This window comes from Armigeres subalbatus, chromosome 2 (assembly GCF_024139115.2).
Source record: "Armigeres subalbatus isolate Guangzhou_Male chromosome 2, GZ_Asu_2, whole genome shotgun sequence".
NCBI lineage: Eukaryota > Metazoa > Arthropoda > Insecta > Diptera > Culicidae > Armigeres > Armigeres subalbatus.
Genome location: NC_085140.1, coordinates 139,374,089 through 139,390,174, shown reverse-complemented (window position 1 = coordinate 139,390,174; position 16,086 = coordinate 139,374,089). Strand labels below are relative to the sequence as shown.

At 44.0% G+C, this 16,086-nt stretch overlaps 2 long non-coding RNA genes across 2 annotated transcripts; one reads left to right on the top strand and one right to left on the bottom strand.

Annotated features, from left to right (window-relative positions):
• Positions 1-1,767: 1,767 nt before the first annotated feature.
• Positions 1,768-12,461, bottom strand: LOC134215184 (uncharacterized). The gene is made up of 3 exons (XR_009980062.1): positions 12,300-12,461; positions 11,963-12,240; positions 1,768-1,964 (listed from the first exon to the last, which is right to left on the bottom strand). It is a non-coding gene; the product is annotated as an uncharacterized LOC134215184 (long non-coding RNA).
• A 1,272-nt stretch (positions 12,462-13,733) lies between these two features.
• On the top strand, positions 13,734-14,876 carry LOC134215183 (uncharacterized). The gene is made up of 3 exons (XR_009980061.1): positions 13,734-13,804; positions 13,867-14,700; positions 14,758-14,876. It is a non-coding gene; the product is annotated as an uncharacterized LOC134215183 (long non-coding RNA).
• Positions 14,877-16,086: the final 1,210 nt, after the last annotated feature.

The window sequence follows — 16,086 nt, the reverse complement described above, 5'->3', positions numbered from 1 at the left end:
CAGCTTTTTTATGCGACTATAAAACCGAAATAAAGCCGGTTTTAACGGCTTAGTGGTTACTTGGGGTGTGTGTGTTGTCGATGTGTAAAAATCAATCGGTCACTGTACTGTTTGACACTAGCTGGAGGAAAGCCCACTGGGGTTCCTTGGTGAGGGGAAGGGAAAAAAGGCCTTTTCGCCAGTGAGTTTTCCTCCAGCTAGTGTCAAAAAGTACAGTGACCGATTGATTTTTACACACCGACAAGCCACCATTACCGAGCGTGGAAAGCTGGATTGTCATGTGATGTGAAAATATTGAATAGCAGTATGTGAAATTTTACCTGGATAAACCACACAGCAAAAAATGTTGTTGAATATTACATCGAAATCGATGCAACCCGTCGATTCCATCGCTTTGTGAATATTACACTGCGCGATGTACTCGACAGACTGCTGTGTAATAAACAGAAGCGATGTGATTATCTCTCGATGTAAAATTTTTTCGACGTAATGGAGGCGATGTGAAATAAAGCTACGTAAAATAGTGCGATGTACATGACATTTGTTTGATTGAGTTGTTTCTTGTTTTCATAATTGAATAAGTTTTTAGCCTAGTTTTTTAAAAGAATTTGTATATTTAATACATCATGTCGGCATAATTATTATCATAATTTTTTGCTCATTATATTCTGATCTGTCATGAAGGTCCTGTCCTGTTTCCCGTCGCCTTCAGGGGTCGGGTCTCATGCAATGGCGACACACCTTGAACCGGTCAACTGATTTCCCAAGTAACCACTAAGCCGTTAAAACCGGCTTTATTTCGGTTTTATAGTCGCATAAAAAAGCTGGTTACAATGCTAGTAAGTCCTGAATTATGCTTTAGTGCTGCTCAAAAGCCGCTTTTGGCGAATTATTTGGCTGATATACTGCATGCCCCTACCATTTTTTCCACGCCTATGCCAAAATGTCAAAATTTTTAGACGAGTGGGAAAGGAATAAAAAAAAATGAAACGAAAAATATTTATTTACATTTTATTTCATTCCTTCCTTTTCCTTCCTATTGGAAATTTGATTCTTTTTGGTAATTATATTAATTTCCGGATTTGAACGCTTGCTGCGTTTGGAGGAAGTATGTGGTTTCGGGTGGCCGATGAGTTAGCCATCTGATCTACCTCAGAATTGGGTAGATATGTGTCTGGGAAGGGTTAATAAACAGAAGGATCCTGTTTGCCTACAATTCAAGGACTGGGTAGCATGAAAATGGAAACATGAAACATCGGTAATAACATGGAAGTTTTTGTATTTATCGGAGTATTTATGAATCCATTCTTCAAGTGCCTACTAATAAATATGACTATAGACTAAATTAACAGCTTATGAATCATTTATCTAGCATACATACACCATACAATATGCTGCAGTTCTCTAAACAAATGGTAATTATTTTATGAATAGCATACATCACAGGTTTAAAAAAATCTCTGCTGCAAATGCGAGTAAAAGAGACAGGTTATGGAATTCAATGCGTTATTGTTGTTGATTTCACATAAACGTCAAAGATTGTAGCTCTAAATTGGCAATGATAGTTCCCTTATACGGCTTGTATCAACAGGGCTGGTCAGCATTTCTTTTAAGCGTTATATACCGATATACGACTTCTTTTACTGCTTAAAGTTTATACTGCCAATAAGCACTTGAAAATCATATATACAGCTTTTAGGCACTGAAAAGCTGATATATGGTTAACATAAGGCTTATTAAAGTGCTTAATGGTTTCCTGGGTTATCTACGTTTTTGTCATCGTCGGCATCGTCGGGTGTTGGATTATCCTTGTGGTCCGTAGTCTACGGCAGAACTTTCCGCAGATTGGACGAGTTGATATTGGGCAATTTTCCTGCAGGGTTCGCCTCCGGATTACCTTCACTGGAGTGATGTTAAACAGAGCGTTACGGAAGGCTTCAGCATTCGGAGGAACTTTGAAACCGCTGGAAAAAAATGGATGAACAATGTATAGCAGAAATCAGTAACGACGTTCACGTTGTTTTTATATTATAGTTTTTCTCTGATTTGGCAGAAATTCCAAATGGAAATAACGAAAAAAAAAACTCCTGGGATTCTAAATTCGAACAGGAAACGAAGAAGGAAACTTAGAATGCTAGATGGAATTATTCTGGAATTTGAAATGGATTCTTCCCAGGATTCTAAATCTAATCATTCTGAGATTTCAAATTGAAGGCTCCTGGAAATTCTTTTCGGGATTTTAAACGGCTCCTGAGACATTAAAGGGAATCCATCTGGAATTCCAAATAGGATCCTCCTAGAATCTTAAAACGAACTCTCCTGAGATTCCAAATAAAATCCTTCTGAAATTTCAAATGGAAGGCTCCTGGGATTCCAAATCGGATTATTCTGTGATTTCAAATAGTTTCTGGGATTCTATGTAGAATCCTGTAATCTTTCATCTGAGATTTCATATGGAAGGCTTCCGGAAATTCCTCTAGGAATTTATCCGGAAGCTCCTTTAAGAAAACCTCCGAAAGTTCCTCTAGGAATCCCTCCGAAAGTTCCTCGAGGAATCCCTCCGGAAATTCCTTTAAAAAAAAATTCGGAAATTCGGAAAGTCTCTCTAGGAATTCCTCCAGAAGTTTCGCTAGGAATTTCTCTAGAAATTCCACAAGAAATTCTTCCAGATGTCCTCTAAGATTTCTTCCGGAAGTTCTTTCAGAAATTCATCTGAAAATTCTCGAGGAATTCCTCCGGAAGTTCCTCCTGGAATTCCTCAAAAAGTTCCTTCAAGAATTCTTCTGGAAGTTCCTCTGAAAGTTCCTCCAGGAATTCCTCCGAAAGTTCCTCTAGGAATTCCTCCGGAAGTTCCTCTAGGAATTCCTCCGGAAGTTCCTCTAGAAATTCCTCCGGAAGTTCCTCTAGGAATTCCTCAGGAAGTTCCTCTAGGAATTCCACCGAAAGTTCCTCTAGGAATTCCTCCAGAAGTTTCTCCTGGAATTCCTCCAGAAGTTCCTCCTGGAATTCCTCAAAAAGTTCTTTCAAGAATTCTTCTGTAAGCTCCTCTGAAAGTTCCTCCAGGAATTTCTCCGGAAGTTCGTCCAGGAATTCTTCCGGAAAATCTTGCAGGAATTCATCCAAAAGTTCCTCCAGGAATCGCTTCGGAAGTTCCTCCAGAAAACTCTCCAGAAGTTCCTTCAGGAATTCCTCCGGAAGTTCTTCCTTGAATTCTTCAAAGCTCCTCCAGGAATCCCTCGAAACGTTTCTCCAGGAATCCCTCCAGGAGTTCCTCCGGAAGTTCCTCTAGAACTTCTTCCAGGAATTCCTCCGGAAGTTCCTCCTAGGAATTCCTCCAGAAGTTCCTCCCAGGAATTCCTCCGGAAGTACCTCCAAGGAATTCCTCCGGAAGCTCTTCCCAGGAATTCCTCCGGAAGTTCCTCCAGGAATTCCTCCAGAAGTTCTTCCTAGGAATTCCTCCGGAAGTTCCTCCAGGAATTCCTCCGGAAGATTCTCCTAGGAATTCCTCCGGAAGTTCCTCCTAGGAATTAATCCGGAGGTTCTTCCAAAAGTTTCTCCTAGGAATTCCTCCGGAAGTTCCTCCAGGAATTCCTCCGGAAGTACCTCCAGGAATTCCTCCGGAAGTACCTCCAGGAATTCCTCCGGAAGTTCCTCCTAGGAAATCATCCGGAAGTTCCTCCTAGAAATTCCTCCGGAAGTTCCTCCTAGGAATTCCTCCGGAAGTTCCTCCTAGGAATTCCTCCGGAAGTTCCTCCTAGGAATTCCTCCGGAAGTTCCTCTAGGAATTCCTCCGGAAGGTCCTCCTAGGAATTTCTCCAGAAGTTCCTCTAGGAATTCCTCCGGAAGTTTCTCCTAGGAATTCCTCTGGAGGAACTTCCGGAGGAACTCCTGGAGTAATTCCAGGAGGAACTTCCGGAGGATTTTCTTGAAGGAACTTCCGGAGGAATTCCTGGAGGAACTTCCGGATGAATTCCTGGAGGAACTTCCGGAGGAATTCCTGGAGGAACTTCCGGAGGAATTCCTGAAGGAACTTCCGGAGGAATTCCTGAAGGAACTTCCGGAGGAATTCCTGGAGGAACTTCCAGAGGAATTCCTGGAGGAAGTTCCAGAGGAATTCCTGGAGGAACTTCCAGAGGAATTCCTGGAGGAACTTCCAGAGGAATTCCTGGAGAACTTCATTCCTCCGGAAGTTCCTCCTAGGAATTCCTCCGGAAGTTTCTCCTAGGAATTCCTCCGGAAGTACCTCCAAGGAATTCCTCCGGAAGCTCTTCCCAGAAATTCCTCCGGAAGTTCCTCCAGGAATTCCTCCGGAAGTTCCTCCAGGAATTCCTCCGGAAGTTCCTCCAGCAATTCCTCCAGAAGTTCTTCCTAGGAATTCCTCCGGAAGTTCCTACAGGAATTCCTCCGGAAGATTCTCCTAGGAATTCCTCCGGAAGTTCCTCCTAGGAATTCCTCCGGAGGTTCTTCCAAAAGTTCCTCCTAGGAATTCCTGGAGGAACTTCCGGAGGAATTTCTGGGAAGAGCTTCCGGAGGAATTCCTTGGAGGTACTTCCGGAGGAATTCCTAGGAGGAACTTCCGGAGGAATTCCTAGGAGGAACTTCCGGAGGAATGAAGTTCCTCCAGGAATTCCTCTGGAAGTTCCTCCAGGAATTCCTCTGGAAGTTCCTCCAGGAATTCCTCTGGAAGTTCCTCCAGGAATTCCTCTGGAAGTTCCTCCAGGAATTCCTCTGGAAGTTCCTCCAGGAATTCCTCCGGAAGTTCCTCCAGGAATTCCTCCGGAAGTTCCTTCAGGAATTCCTCCGGAAGTTCCTCCAGGAATTCCTCCGGAAGTTCCTCCAGGAATTCCTCCGGAAGTTCCTCCAGGAATTCCTCCGGAAGTTCCTCCAGGAATTCCTCCGGAAGTTCCTCCGGAAGTTCTTCCAGAAGTTCCTCCAGAGGAATTCCTAGGAGGAACTTCCAGAGGAATTCCTGGAGGAACTTCCAGAGGAATTCCTGGAGGAACTTCCAGAGGAATTCCTGGAGGAACTTCATTCCTCCGGAAGTTCCTCCTAGGAATTCCTCCGGAAGTTCCTTCTAGGAATTCCTCCGGAAGTACCTCCAAGGAATTCCTCCGGAAGCTCTTCCCAGAAATTCCTCCGGAAGCTCTTCCCAGAAATTCCTCCGGAAGTTCCTCCAGGAATTCCTCCGGAAGTTCCTCCAGGAATTCCTCCGGAAGTTCCTCCAGCAATTCCTCCAGAAGTTCTTCCTAGGAATTCCTCCGGAAGTTCCTACAGGAATTCCTCCGGAAGATTCTCCTAGGAATTCCTCCGGAAGTTCCTCCTAGGAATTCCTCCGGAGGTTCTTCCAAAAGTTCCTCCTAGGAATTCCTCCGGAAATTCCTCCGGAAATTCCTCCTAGGAATTCCTCCGGAAGTTCCTCCAGAAGTTCCTCCTAGGAATTCCTCCGGAAGTTCCTTCTAGGAGTTCCTCCTAGGAATTCCTCCGGAAGTTCCTCCTAGGAAATCCTCTGGAAGTTCCTCCTAGGAAACCCTCTGGAAGTTCCTCCTAGGAATTCCTCGGGAAGTTCCTCCTAGGAATTCCTCCGGAGGAGGAACTTCCGGAGGAATTCCTAGGAGGAACTTCCGGAGGAATTCCTGGAAAAAACTTCCGGAGGAATTCCTGGAGGAACTTCCGGAGGAATTCCTAGGAGGAACTTCCGGAGGAATTCCTAGGAGGAACTTCCGGAGGAATTCCTAGGAGGAACTTCCGGAGGAATTCCTAGGAGGAACTTCCGGAGGAATTACTAGGAGGAACTTCCTGTGGATTTCCTAGGAGGAACTTCCGGAGGAATTCCTAGGAGGAACTTCCGGAGGAATTCCTAGGAGGAACTTCCGGAGGAATTCCTAGGAGGAACTTCCGGAGGAATTCTTAGGAGGAACTTCCGGAGGAATTCCTAGGAGGAACTCCTCCGAAAGTTCCTCCTTGGAATTCCTCCGGAAGGTCCTCCTAGGCAGTGTTGTGCTTAATCATTATCAGACGATCATGATTGCAATTTTCATGTGAAAGCTTCTCACGTGAAAACAGTAGGCAAGTTATCACCGGCGACAACTTCTCAAATTTTGTACTCAAACGATAATAAACACAGAATTTTCATTCAATCATTAAGCTTCACTAATAATACCCAATTGTTAACAGTCCCGTTATATCTTCTATTTGGCGTTATAGCTTCATGCTAGTGAGGAAAAAGAGTTCAAAATGTAACGGTAAATGCTTCAAATCAAGATACGATTTTCAAACGATTCTTAATCGCTGGCGAGTTTTAATCACTTGATAATTTAAAAGTAAAATCGCGGTCGATTTTTCGAAAATTTGATTTTTCCCAACCCTGCTCCTAGGAATTTCTCCAGAAGTTCCTCTAGGAATTCCTCCAGAAGTTCCTCTAGGAATTCCTCCGGAAGTTCCTCCTAGGAATTCCTCTGGAGGAACTTCTGGAAGAACTTCCGGAGGAACTTCCGGAGGAATTCCTGGAGGAACTTCCGGAGGAATTCCTGGAGGAACTTCCAGAGGAATTCCTGGAGGAACTTCCAGAGGAATTCCTGGAGGAACTTCCAGAGGAATTCCTGGAGGAACTTCATTCCTCCGGAAGTTCCTCCTAGGAATTCCTCCGGAAGTTCCTTCCAGGAATTCCTCCGGAAGTACCTCCAAGGAATTCCTCCGGAAGCTCTTCCCAGGAATTCCTCCGGAAGTTCCTCCACGAATTCCTCCGGAAGTTCCTCCAGAAGTTCTTCCTAGGAATTCCTCCGGAAGTTCCTCCAGGAATTCCTCCGGAAGATTCTCCTAGGAATTCCTCCGGAAGTTCCTCCTAGGAATTCCTCCGGAGGTTCTTCCAAAAGTTCCTCCTAGGAATTCCTCCGGAAATTCCTCCTAGGAATTCCTCCGAAAGTTCCTCCAGAAGTTCCTCCTAGGAATTCCTCCGGAAGTTCCTTCTAGGAATTCCTCCGGAAGTTCCTCCTAGGAAATCCTCTGGAAGTTCCTCCTAGGAAACCCTCTGGAAGTTCCTCCTAGGAATTCCTCGGGAAGTTCCTCCTAGGAATTCCTCCGGAGGAGGAACTGGTGACTGCCGAAACTGATACCAGCAGAAAAATTCGAAGGCGCATCGTGGCTGGAAACCGTACATATTTTTGGCTCCGCGAATAAAGTTCCAATCGAATAAACGCTCTGATCGAAAAGAGTTCGTCGCCGTACTAAACTGACTATCTACAAAACGCTCATTAGATCGGTAGTCCTATTTGGACATGGACGATGCTCATGGAGGACCCACCCGCACTTGGAATTTTCGAAGCGAAAGTGCTGCCTAACATCTATGGTGGGGTGCAGATGGCGGACGGTACGTGGAGGAGGCGAATGAATCACGAGTTGCATCAGATGTTGGGGGAACCATCCACTGCGGACTGCGGTGGGCTGGGCACGTAGCCAGAATGTCGGATAGTAATCCGGTGAAAATGGTTCTCGACAACGATCCGTTGGGCATAAGAAATGATAGGTGCGTAGTGAGCAAGGTGGATCGATCAGGTGGAGAACGACTGGCGGACCCTCCGTAAACTGCGTGGTTTGCGACGTGCAGCCGAGCCGAATGGAGAAGACTTTTATGTACTGCACAGGCCACTCCGGCCTTAGTCTGAGCCGGTCTGAGCAAATAATAATAATGTTATCACAGTTTTCATAACGTTTTCTCTTAACATGCGTTCATAAAATATTACTATTCTTGCAACGATAATGAATGTTGGATTTGGAATGCACTTCTTCATTGATAAAATAATTATAATTGTTTATGATTCAAACATTTAAACAAATTGAAGAAATAAATAACCAAGAAAATTTCAGTTAGTACCCGTCTAGATTCCCTACTCACTGCCTTGCTTGCTAGTATAAGTACCAACGCTTAGTAAACAAGAACATTCTTTAGTCGAGTCGACCTTCTTTAGTCCGCAGAAATAAGAAAAATTTTGAACAGCTTGTTCCCAAGAACCCCCCCTCCCATGTGGCTATGCCACTTTATACATATGTACGTACATAATTCTATATAGTCTATAGAAGCAGCCTAGGAATTCCTCTGGAGGAACTTCTGGAAGAACTTCCGGAGGAATTCCTGGAGGAACTTCCGGAGGAATTCCTGGAGGAACTTCCAGAGGAATTCCTGGAGGAACTTCCAGAGGAATTCCTGGAGGAACTTCCAGAGGAATTCCTGGAGGAACTTCCAGAGGAATTCCTGGAGGAACTTCATTCCTCCGGAAGTTCCTCCTAGGAATTCCTCCGGAAGTTCCTCCCAGGAATTCCTCCGGAAGTACCTCCAAGGAATTCCTCCGGAAGCTCTTTCCAGGAATTCCTCCGGAAGTTCCTCCACGAATTCCTCCGGAAGTTCCTCCAGAAGTTCTTCCTAGGAATTCCTCCGGAAGTTCCTCCAGGAATTCCTCCGGAAGATTCTCCTAGGAATTCCTCCGGAAGTTCCTCCTAGGAATTCCTCCGGAGGTTCTTCCAAAAGTTCCTCCTAGGAATTCCTCCGGAAATTCCTCCTAGGAATTCCTCCGGAAGTTCCTCCAGAAGTTCCTCCTAGGAATTCCTCCGGAAGTTCCTTCTAGGAGTTCCTCCTAGGAATTCCTCCGGAAGTTCCTCCTAGGAAATCCTCTGGAAGTTCCTCCTAGGAAACCCTCTGGAAGTTCCTCCTAGGAATTCCTCGGGAAGTTCCTCCTAGGAATTCCTCCGGAGGAGGAACTGGTGACTGCCGAAACTGATACCAGCAGAAAAATTCGAAGGCGCATCGTGGCTGGAAACCGTACATATTTTTGGCTCCGCGAATAAAGTTCCAATCGAATAAACGCTCTGATCGAAAAGAGTTCGTCGCCGTACTAAACTGACTATCTACAAAACGCTCATTAGATCGGTAGTCCTATTTGGACATGGACGATGCTCATGGAGGACCCACCCGCACTTGGAATTTTCGAAGCGAAAGTGCTGCCTAACATCTATGGTGGGGTGCAGATGGCGGACGGTACGTGGAGGAGGCGAATGAATCACGAGTTGCATCAGATGTTGGGGGAACCATCCACTGCGGACTGCGGTGGGCTGGGCACGTAGCCAGAATGTCGGATAGTAATCCGGTGAAAATGGTTCTCGACAACGATCAGTTGGGCATAAGAATGATAGGTGCGTAGTGAGCAAGGTGGATCGATCAGGTGGAGAACGACTGGCGGACCCTCCGTAAACTGCGTGGTTTGCGACGTGCAGCCGAGCCGAATGGAGAAGACTTTTATGTACTGCACAGGCCACTCCGGCCTTAGTCTGAGCCGGTCTGAGCAAATAATAATAATGTTATCACAGTTTTCTTAACGTTTTCTCTTAGCATGCGTTCATAAAATATTACTATTCTTGTAACGATAATGAATGTTGGCTTTGGAATGCACTTCTTCATTGATAAAAAAGGTAATTATAATTGTTTAATGTGATTCAAAAATTTATACAAATTGAAAAAATAAATAACCAAGAAAATTGCAGTTAGTATTACAACCCGTCTAGATTCCCTACTCGCTGCCTTGCTTACTAGTATAAGTACCAACGCTTAGTAAACTAGAACCAAGCAGTCAAAACTATGTCCGACATTCTTTAGTCGAGTCTGTCGACCTTCTTTAGTCCGCAAAAATAAGAAAATTTTTGAACAGCTCGTTCCCAAGAACCCCCCCTCCCATGTGGCTATGCCTCTTTATACATATGTACATACATAATTCTATATATTCTATAGAAGCAGCCTAGAATTCCTCTGGAGGAACTTCTGGAAGAACTTCCGGAGGAATTCCTGGTGGAACTTCCGGAGGAATTCCTGGAGGAACTTCCAGAGGAATTCCTGGAGGAACTTCCAGAGGAATTCCTGGAGGAACTCCAGAGGAATTCCTGGAAGAATTTGCAGAGGAATTCCTGGAGGAACTTCATTCCTCCGGAAGTTCCTCCTAGGAATTCCTCCGGAAGTTCCTCCCAGGAATTCCTCCGGAAGTACCTCCAAGGAATTCCTCCGGAAGCTCTTTCCAGGAATTCCTCCGGAAGTTCCTCCACGAATTCCTCCGGAAGTTCCTCCAGAAGTTCTTCCTAGGAATTCCTCCGGAAGTTCCTCCAGGAATTCCTCCGGAAGATTCTCCTAGGAATTCCTCCGGAAGTTCCTCCTAGGAATTCCTCCGGAGGTTCTTCCAAAAGTTCCTCCTAGGAATTCCTCCGGAAATTCCTCCTAGGAATTCCTCCGGAAGTTCCTCCAGAAGTTCCTCCTAGGAATTCCTCCGGAAGTTCCTTCTAGGAGTTCCTCCTAGGAATTCCTCCGGAAGTTCCTCCTAGGAAATCCTCTGGAAGTTCCTCCTAGGAAACCCTCTGGAAGTTCCTCCTAGGAATTCCTCGGGAAGTTCCTCCTAGGAATTCCTCCGGAGGAGGAACTGGTGACTGCCGAAACTGATACCAGCAGAAAAATTCGAAGGCGCATCGTGGCTGGAAACCGTACATATTTTTGGCTCCGCGAATAAAGTTCCAATCGAATAAACGCTCTGATCGAAAAGAGTTCGTCGCCGTACTAAACTGACTATCTACAAAACGCTCATTAGATCGGTAGTCCTATTTGGACATGGACGATGCTCATGGAGGACCCACCCGCACTTGGAATTTTCGAAGCGAAAGTGCTGCCTAACATCTATGGTGGGGTGCAGATGGCGGACGGTACGTGGAGGAGGCGAATGAATCACGAGTTGCATCAGATGTTGGGGGAACCATCCACTGCGGACTGCGGTGGGCTGGGCACGTAGCCAGAATGTCGGATAGTAATCCGGTGAAAATGGTTCTCGACAACGATCCGTTGGGCATAAGAATGATAGGTGCGTAGTGAGCAAGGTGGATCGATCAGGTGGAGAACGACTGGCGGACCCTCCGTAAACTGCGTGGTTTGCGACGTGCAGCCGAGCCGAATGGAGAAGACTTTTATGTACTGCACAGGCCACTCCGGCCTTAGTCTGAGCAAATAATAATAATGTTATCACAGTTTTCTTAACGTTTTCTCTTAGCATGCGTTCATAAAATATTACTATTCTTGTAACGATAATGAATGTTGGCTTTGGAATGCACTTCTTCATTGATAAAATAATTATAATTGTTTATGATTCAAACATTTAAACAAATTGAAGAAATAAATAACCAAGAAAATTTCAGTTAGTACCCGTCTAGATTCCCTACTCACTGCTTTGCTTGCTAGTATAAGTACCAACGCTTAGTAAACAAGAACATTCTTTAGTCGAGTCGACCTTCTTTAGTCCGCAAAAATAAGAAAAATTTTGAACAGCTTGTTCCCAAGAACCCCCCCTCCCACGTGGCTAGGCCACTGTATACATACATACATAATTCTATAAGTCAATAGAAGCAGCATTTTTTTTTTTATAAATTGTTTCCCCAAAGAAAAATCCTCGCCAAGTCCGCGTAATAATCTTAAATAGTTATGTAAATTCTCCCCAAAATCGCGAAGCCCGTAACAACCCCGGAATTGGAATCACAGAAGGATTTTCTTTGGGATCGCAGAATGATTTCTTCTGGAATCACAGAAAGATTCCGTTTTGAATTGCAGAATAATTCCCTTGGAAATAACAGAATAGTTCGCATTGGACTCTCGGAAGACTTCGTTTCGTTGGAAATCGCAAAATGGTTCCATTCGGAAATGCAGAATAATTTCGTTCGAAATCGCGAAAATCATTGAAGGATTTCCTTCGGAATTCACGGAGTGTTTCAATAAACACCTTAAAAGAATTCCTTCCGGAATGGCAGAAAGGTTGCATAGGTTGCATTTGAAATCAGAGGGATTCCCTTTCGAACTACATAAGAATTTCTACCGGAATTCGAGGATTTTGTTTTACATTCTATTTTACTATTGTAACGGGATAAATGTCATAAACTTTTTAGAACTTACCTGCTATCCATTTCATATCCTGGAAAATTCTGAACATCACGAATTGGAATGTTGTTTACACAGTCTAACTGCTTCATCTACAGCCAGAATCAAAATAAGTTTCGTTAGGAATGTTTACCATCAAACTGCGATTGCCGGATTATTTTCTGCAGTGGTCACGAAATGATTCCTTTCGCATGAAACTTCATTCGATCAGAATAATTTTATGTTACTTCACCGAGACCGTCTCAATTTTTGTAGGCCGTTTCAAAGTTACCGGACACAAGTCTTGGTCGAATCTGTAATCAAATATTGATATTAAAAATTAAAAGAACACTCACATTAAATAAAAACCTACCGGAACATGCAGATGTTTTCTTCAAAAAGAGACCAACTCGTCCTGGCACAACACGATGCCGTCGAACACTTCAGAGCGTTTTTTTCCTCCCTGCATCTTGCGGCGAACTATTCTGTGATCGGCCTTCTAGAACCTCGGGTTTGTAGAATACGAAAGCAGGCAGGGTACGGACCAGCAAAAAATGGCAACGGCAAGAACACTTCCGGAAGCAACCCGACCCGGGCTATAGCCATTGACGAATACATAGACCGAAATGTCCGGTACAAAGCCATCAGAAAATCGGGCACCATGTCTTCTTCTTCATTTTGAAGAAAATACCCCTCGTGGGTGACGAATTACATTATACATAAATATTTTACGAGCGCTGACTTACCCCTCTTGACGTTTTGACAGTTTGTCTGTTTGTTTTTCTCCCTCACCTTGCGACGTCGTTTCGGTTTTGCATTGTGCATAAATATTAATCCAAGACAACATTTTCAAAACTACTTATCTACTTGTGTAAACAAAGATTCAAACGACGATTTTTTGACGAATCTGATTGCTCTCCCACGCAAACCAGCACCACCAATAGGTAGATGAAGGTTTCCGCTACCTGTTGATAATGTTGGTTTGCGTGGGAGAGCTATCCGATTCGTCAAATCGTCGTTTGAATCTTTGTTTACAAAAGCAGATAAGTCGTTTTGAAAATTTTGTCTTGAATCCGTATCGAAAACATGACATGACAATGCGTCGCATTTTTGGGAAATTTATTAATTTAAAAACATATTTATCGTTGAGGACATCGACATCAAGCGTCCACCGCCGTTTTGGTGCCATCAAAAAGATCAAATAAATATATTAACAAAGGTGACACCCAGGCCTACATTCTGTACGATTCTATAGACCAGTGCATGATGACGTAGGTTGACAGTTCACAGAGCTTTTTCTCCGGGACTTAGCCTCCGGCGCAGCTTCCGATAAAATTGTTTCGTCATTTTATTCGCATGTAGATGTCCTTTGCGATTGATTTCATGCTGAATGCAAAGAATAACACTAAAATATTCGGATTACAGCAATTTTAAACTAAAAATATTAATTTTAATTTTTCCTTCATCGATTTTTCTTCTAACACCTTGTAAACAAGCTCTGTGAACTGTCAAAATAAGTGAGGTTAAGTTAGAGTTTGCATTGGTCTATTGATGCTGTGAAGGAAATGCGTGGATTCCTGTTATACTAATGACACACTGGTGGTACAAGTACCATGGTACAAGAATCTTGAAATGAATACCATATCAATTATTGTCTTTATTGAAGATAGTCTTGGAATAATTTTCTTGTTCTCTTGTACCATGGTACAAGTACCACAGGTGTGTCCTTAGTATTAGGGGCACCGGATCGTCGTATTCGTATCGATTTTGCTGATAACGGTTTGTGGTTTTGTTTTTCATCGGGGAGCGTGCGTGTGTCGACAGTCGTCATTCAATCAAGTTGACAAGGTTTTGTAGGAACGTTTGCTAACATATTTGGTAAGTTTGTTGATGAATTTACGATATACATTAGTTTTCATAATTATTTTGTATGTTTTCAGGGTAATTGTTACGGATTTTACAAAATTCAGATTGGCAACGTTGTGCCGAATGTCGTATCCGGGAAAGGCGTATGCAGCCCGGTGCCCCGCTTTGAGTCGTTCCGTGGATCATGCAAGTTTAAGGCTGCGCTAGCATTTGTTCATCGCTATCAATGGAATAATGTTCTTCGGATGAATAGAGAAAGCGCGCACAGATTGGGAATGTTTTGCCGGTTGTCTGATCCGGAAGGTACCATTGTATGCAACTCAGTGCTCTGTTTGCGCTCGTTACGTTTCCCATACAAGATCAAGCTGCGCAAACATCTGATCATTACCGCTATGGAATAGTGTTCACCGGACTGCAGAAAGCGCGCCCGATTGCCAATATTCTGACCATTTCTGATCCGCGAAGGTACCATCGTGTGCAACCTGAAAAAAAGGCCGCTAGCCGTAGAAAGCTGGCCCGTACGTCGGGTAAATATGCCCCTGTCATTGACTATTGGTTGGTTATAACTGTTTCATGTGCTGGCCGTATCGTGAGGCAAACTTGCAGACCGATCAGTATTGCTGCTATGAACCTCGTTGAACATTCCCCAAGGTGATTAAGGATAATCGGTGGAGCCTCTATCGCCAAGCGAGGACCTTCAAGTTTGGTCTTGTTTACTGGCCGTTGTATTGGTCGCCTACGATGTGGCTAGAGATTAAGAAGTAAAGCGTTATCCGCAGATGGCGGGTTGCATCTTAGGTTGCTGTTGTAAATACCAAAAAGCGTAAGAATCGATTTCCTGCTGTCACGTCCATTACTCGTTGTTAATGGTAATCCAAAAGGATGAGGCTGCGTGAAGAATGTGGAAGGTATTGTGTGGAATTCTTGCTTTTTTGTTTTGTCACTCATTCGCTTTTATATTTCAGTAGCCCCTTCTTCGATCCAATGACACGTCGCCAATGGATTTCGTCGCAGGAATTCGCGAAAATATACCTATACCTACCTAAAATATAGAACTTATTTACAAGACAATTTTTGATTCCGGTGCCGTTCAGATTGATCCGTTTTTATTGCGGGGTGAATTAATGTCTGAAGCATTGCCTGCGTCCAACTTTCTATCGAGAACTCCAGAGATGGTTTCAGTGCTTCTTTAAGGAATTTTCTTCAATTTCAAGGAATATGACTCTGGAAAGTAGGTTGTTTCAAAATCTGGAGGCGTTGAGTGTTACCAGCAGAAATCTCGTTAGAAAGAAGCGGACGTCACGATTACGATGGTGCGACGAGTGAAAATAGCAGCGGACAGTCAAGGCAAAGGAAGTGAGAAATTCGAATCAAGCAGAACGCGGCAAATCATGGTAGCCTACTAAGGAAGAACCGTTTTCGCATGAATGATCTAAGATCCACCAATAAGTATACAGGGGAGTATGCAGCAGGAAGTCTTAGAGCGACGATCGTCATTGTGGATAGGGGAAAATGCCGATCAATTCTGTCGAAGTTGACTTCGATTCTGTTTGGGAACCTTCAAGTCGTCAAAGCCAAAAAAAAACCTGCTTGCCCCGCCGGTTCAAAAATCAACTGTGTTCGCCGAAAATGAAATCCAGACAAGTTGCTTCTGTTCACGCTAAAGAAGGTCATCTAATTGCAAGGCAAGGAACATACATTCCTGGAGATTGAAATGCACGGTATAAGCTGGACATGGTTGTAGTTGCTTCGTGTGCAGTATTGCGACCGCTTCGGCAAGGAAACGGCTATGTCGATTTGGACAATGGTGTTCTAACGCGCATGGGTGGGATCAACACGGCCTTTGAGTGTGATCAGAGTGGCCATGTGTTAAGCATAGAATCGGGATCTGGTGTAGCTTAAACATCCGTACAGGAAAATGGCCGGAAAATTGAGCGCTGGCGAATATTGTTTTCATTAGCTGTTTCACTAATTTTCTGCTCTCGACGAGTTTCCGAATTTGGCGAGACAATATTCCCATTTTGCTTCTTTGGAGGATCTGAGCGCCGGCGTTCTCATAATCTTCTGCATCGGTAGTCGTAGTAAAGCAAATGTTGTATTCCTGAATCCCTTTATTGGTTCCTCCCAGGTTCCAACACAAGGCCGTCGGTGTATGCCACCTTATTTTTAGGTTTGCGTCGATCAACAGCTGCTTCCGGTTTCTCTTTATTAAAGCCTATTTAAAGAAAAGTTTTTTTTATTATAAACTACTTTATTGACGAACTAAAAAATCTTACCTGGTCCCGCTCTGGGAG